Source organism: Dendrobium catenatum, unplaced genomic scaffold, assembly GCF_001605985.2.
Source record: "Dendrobium catenatum unplaced genomic scaffold, ASM160598v2 fragScaff_scaffold_1056, whole genome shotgun sequence".
Lineage (NCBI taxonomy): Eukaryota > Viridiplantae > Streptophyta > Magnoliopsida > Asparagales > Orchidaceae > Dendrobium > Dendrobium catenatum.
In genome coordinates this window covers 1271157-1276980 of record NW_021319518.1, presented here as the reverse complement: position 1 = coordinate 1276980, position 5824 = coordinate 1271157, and positions in this window count along the sequence as shown.

Sequence of the window (5824 nt, the reverse complement as noted above, 5' to 3'; positions counted from 1 at the left end):
TTATTAAATTAATAATTAATTAAAATAAATTATTAAATTAATAATTAATTAAAAATGAGCTATAAAACTATTAATTATTTAAATCATGAAAATGTATTTTTTCAGAAATTATTAAAATGCGATGGAAAATTTGTCGGAAAGTCCATCATTGGTAACAAATCCGTCTGAAAAATCTGTCGAAAAATCTGCAAAAAAAAATGTTGTAAATTTTTTATCGTAATCCGTCGGAAATCCGCAAGAAAATTCGTCGGAAATCAGTTCGTCGGAAAGCCACCAGAAATTCCACCGGTAATAGGCTATTTTCCTGTAGCGCTGAAACATCTTTTTAGGATAATTTTTTAATTAAAAAGTTGTTTTAAAAAGTAGTGAAAAAAACCATTCCAAACGAATCCTTGAAACAAGTTTCAAACTATTTTTTAAAGCAGTTTTTATTAGAACAATTTTTTTAAAAGCAACAAAAAAAATAGTGGCCAAAAGTTGGCATGAATCTCCTATTGCAAACTATAGTACCTATTTATAGACACTAAATGTTAGCATAAGTGGCTACTCAAGACTTAAACAAAATAATTGAAAAGCATGCATGATATTTTTTTAAAAAACTAACTAAAAGAAAGTACAATTGAGTAAATCTTGGACCAATTCATAGCAATCCCCTAACAAATGGACATCAGCAACCGTAAGGGATGATTTTTTTTTTTTTCAAAACAAAAACATATTATTGATAAAAACCAATAGTGATACAAGAGCTAAACCTAACAATCTAGGATACATAGAAGTGAACCCCAAAAAGTCAAAATTAGAAGAGAAACCAACAAAGGGGGACTCAGGTGGAGGCCCCCAACACCAGCCTATCAGTCAAGCACGGGCCATCTGTAGGTAAAAAAAAAAAAAGATCCAAAAGCCAGCGTTGAGACACCCAAGTTGCCAATCAGTTCAGTCAAATAGGGGCAGTAGGGGCCTCCTCATCATTGTCTAGCAAACCATCAAAATTCATCCATGAAAAAGCACAAGCCAAATCACAAACCTACTTCTTCTTGCCTTTCCTTCTAAGCTTATAACCACTCGCATTAATAATATTACGAACAAAAGAGCTATCATTCTCATAATCATGAAAATCAGATTCTTCCCCACTAGAAGAAAATGAATCCTCTAAAATTAATCAATCAGATTGAGCCAAAACTATTTTTTTCCCAGACATCGCCACTTGCTCTTTCATTTCAACATCAAATAAAATCGATATCGAGACATTAACAACATCAATATTGTCCTTTGAGCTATTAGAAGAAATCAACTCAGGTTGAGCATGAACCTAGTTATCTAACACCAACTTAACAGAAGAGGCATCATCCCGAATATGGGAAGGTGCAGCACAGCCAGACAATTCACACAGGGGTGAATTAGACGAAGAAGATTGCTCACCAAGACCATCAGCCAAAGCTAAACCACACGGAACAAGTCCAAAAATCACACCAGATAAATTAAGTTTAGAAATGACACCATCGTTATCAGCAACAACATCACTAACACAAACCCGAGGGAATTGAGTACCTGGCAGCTAGACTAAACTAGGAATAGAATTAACAGGCGGACTTCCCTTGAGACCAACCTCCTTACGGTCAACACAACTTAAAACACCAACACCCAAAGTTACAGGGCCACAATCATCCGCAATCTTCTCATTCGAACAATCCCCCACAGAAGGTAACAACAAAACAGTGGTAGGGGGAGATGAACTAACCAAACTAGGATTAACATTCGAAACCACAATAGGAGACAGAACAAGTACAAAAGAATTAGCCCTTGTAGCAACCAAAACATCCCCCAAATCCTGCTTAGCAACATTAGTAACATGTTTAGTAATAGACAGTTCATTAAAGGAGAGGGGACGACATTTCCCAGCTAAATGCCCAATGCTCTTGCAGGAAGCACAAAAGGGGGTAAAATCATCAAATGCAACATCTTGGACATACCCTAGAGACTCAGACCCTAACCAGACTTGCTTAGGATAGGATTTAGTAATATCAAGCTCCACAAGAACATGAGCCATAGATGGCAGGGAACCCACAGAGATATCCTCATCAATTTTCAGTGGTTTGCCAAATAAAGCAACCAAAGCATGAAGAATATAAGGGAGGGTTATATAGATGAGGATGCAATTGCAGGAAAGAAACTCAAATCGAGATAACAGGCGATTAGACACCAACATCTAAGGATGGCGATCATTTCGTGAGCTTCATGTAACAGTTGAAAATAAGATAGGAACGATGGAAGAACACCCTATAGTAATCCAAATCATTCACAAGTTTGATCAAAATGTGCGAATGATCTAGCAAAGTAACCGAAAGATCACCGTTTAATTTAAGGTTAAAGAAAAACTTTCTAATAGAATCAAGAGATGACCTCTTAGTAGGGAAAAAGACCAACAAGAGAAAACTAAAAGGGGGATGCCAATTCGTTAATTTCATGGTGGAAAATCCATAGTGAGGGTAAACCGTGAAATGTGGAGGACCACAACGTCGGAAAAGACGAAGACGAGTTGGATCCAGCAAACGCTTCTAAAAAAGTGCATGGATGAGATGAGCCCCCTAAAAAACCAGGGTTGGTCAAACGAATCGGAGCCATTCCGAAGAACACCGGAGAGGGGCGAAACCAAAATGAGGAAACACCAAAATCGAAGGAAAACAAAACATGTTCAAGATTACTTCCCTGACAACCACCGAGGATGCCAGCACCAGCAAGGGGGAAGCCCCAGCGGGGCGGGAGGAAACTCGGCAAGCTGATCCAGAGAAGAAAACCCTAGCGTAATTTTTTTTAACCGTAAGGGATGATTAAAGCTATATTTATGACAATATATCATCACAAAATAAGGAGAGAGAGAGAGAGAGAGAGAGAGAGAGAGAGAGAGAGAGAGAGAGAGTTGTTGGTTGGATTAGGACTATCACATAGTTTATTGTATGCCTATTGTTCCCATCAATTAGACTATATTCTTTTTATTTAAATGGGCAAAATGTATCATGTAAGTGCCCCTAGAATAACACAAATACATCATATAATTGCATGAAAAAAATAGTATTGTCTGTCATGCAAATTCGTTACGTAAATGCATTGAAAAGCATGCATGATATTTAAGAGATGCCAATACTTTTCCAAAATCAAAATGCTGATGCTTGCTTTGATAAATGTACTAAAGTCTAAATTTAAAGATTAGATAAAAATAAAATGAATTTAAATGTCTCATATCTCGAGAAGTATGCAACTATTCCAAAAACATGCAAGCATTTTGAAAGATTTTAAGATATTTCAAAATTCAAATTCCTTTAAAAATTTTTCAAAATCAAATTCAGCAAGCTATGCACACTCTTGGAGGGCAAGGCTATAGGCTCTATCTTTTTTAAGCCCGAACCTTTAGATCACAGAGTTGTTGAATCTCATGAGCCTGATCTCCTGCAAGCATGCTGCTAGAGCTAACAATATTCAATATGACAAAGGTCATTTCAAACCACACGTGAAAGGGTCCACCTTTTTTTTTTAAAGAAGAAAACCTAAGCCTATGTAGGGCAAGATTGTAATTCCTATATTTTAAATCTCAATATAGAGAAAGATTCACTACAGGAAAATCATCCATTTCCGGCGACTGTTTCGGGCGGCAATTGAGCATTTTCTGGCGGTTTTGTAATTTAGCGGCGGTTTTCCGGCGGTTAAAATTCCGCCGGTAAAAACCGCGTAGGAAAATGAATTCCGGCGGTTTTTTCCGGCTAAGTTTTACTAATTTTTTGTTAAATCATTTAAATAGTAAAAATTTTATTCATTTTATTAAATTTTTAATAGCTGCCGGAAACGTGAAAAAGCCGCCAGAAATTCCGCCGGAAAATTCCGTGGAGAAAAACTGTCGGAAATGAGCCGGAAAGCCGCCGGAAAATTCCGCCGGAAATCAATAATTTTCCTGTAGTGATTGTAAGTCTTATATTTTAAGCAATGTATTCCATGTCGATAACATTTGAATCGGATGAACTTGAACCTCTTCAAGCAAGCCGCTAGAGAGGATAAAATTTAATGCAATAAAGCTCATTCAGTTAGCCCTATGATATATGAACATACTCATTTCATATCACAACTAAAGAGGGGAATATATATATATTTTTTTTTCGAATTGTAAACTTTAATGCTTCAAATAGTTCTATCTTAATGATTTTCATGTCAATGAAAAATATCAATCGGAGAGATCCTATTTTCAAAATGTCCTCAAATCCCATTATAAATTATTTTTTGCTCAAATAAGACAAAAATAAAATAATTTTATGAAATTAAAAAAAATAACAATCAAATTAAATGTCGCCTCGAAGCTTAAAGGAGAAATTTATTCAACATCCATAATAATGTGATGAGAGTAACAAATTCATGATTAAAATCAGCTCATAAGCTGTCGATTTGATCACTCTCATAAGATATCACACCATAAAGGAAATGGAATGTGACAATTAACTAGGTTATTTTATCGCTAAATGAAATAATTAAATAATGATTATGATCAAGGCTTTATGATCAGATATTTTCATCATAACATGAAACCATATATTATAGACAAGACAAAAAACTGAATTTTCTCCATTGGCTTAACCCCTTGAGTTATCAATCCTATTGTGCATTTGATATGGCGCATAACTCTCTATTAGCTAAAATTAATTTAAGATTATCCCCTCAATTAATCAAATTTTCATCCCAAGTCTATATGATCTCCTTGAATGAAGCAACCCATCATTGTCGATATGGCTCTTTTGATTATGTTGGGTTGATTGCTTATGTTGACTAAGTAGACCAAGTTCTATCACAACCTAAAATGATGAAATTATGGGACCTTAATCCAACTTTTTATCAGTCCCCCAACCATCTGTTTTAAGCTTGTAGCAAAAAAATTCTTCTTGCTACCACAATATGTTAAAGCACTTAGCATTGAACAACTAGCCTTAAATAAAAGTTTTCTCTCATCTTCATGAAGAGTAATACGAAATGGTGCCTAAGAAAAACTTGAAATCAAATCAAAAAATCTTAAGAAATAATGACAAAATCTCTGAACAATTTCTTATGTGCAATCTATCCAGCTTCTAAAAATTTGACTCAAAATTAAACTCTATATACCCTCACACATTACTGGAAATTCACTGAATACCAGCGTCATTTTCGGCGGTCATTTGACCACCAAAAATACCGTGGTTTAACTGGCGATTTGATCGACGCTATTAACAGGAGAAAACCATCAGAAATGCCGATGATATTATGCTTTTATGTTGGCATCTAGCCGCCGTTTTTAAGTTACAATTTTCCGGTAGTTCAAACTGCAAAAAATGTCGCCGAAAGGTGCCCTAAAACTGAAACCCCCTCCTTTCACATTTTTTCGCCTGGCTCGTTTGTTTCATCTAGAGAACGTGATCGCTCGCTGAAATCCACCCTTGGTCACCTGCTTGTTTGATTTGTCCAGAGAAGCAGCAACCTTTCACTTTTGCTAAACTGACCTTGACTGTCGTCCGACCTTGATGTTGCCAATTTTTGCCCGATCGCCTTAGCCGAAGGTGATATCTATGCATCTCCTTGGTTCTATTTTAATCTCCATGCTCAAACTATGCATGCCTTTTAATCTCCATACATGCCTTTGGTGTTGATTTAGAGAAAGCCTTAAACCCACATATTTTTGCTTTAGTCAAGGATGTTCTCACTAGAAACTTGCAAGAGGATGTACCTTGGTGTATGCTTTTTGTTGAAGATATTCTTCTTGCTGATAAGACTAGAAAGGGAGTTAAAGGTAAACTTGAATTATGGAGCTCAACCT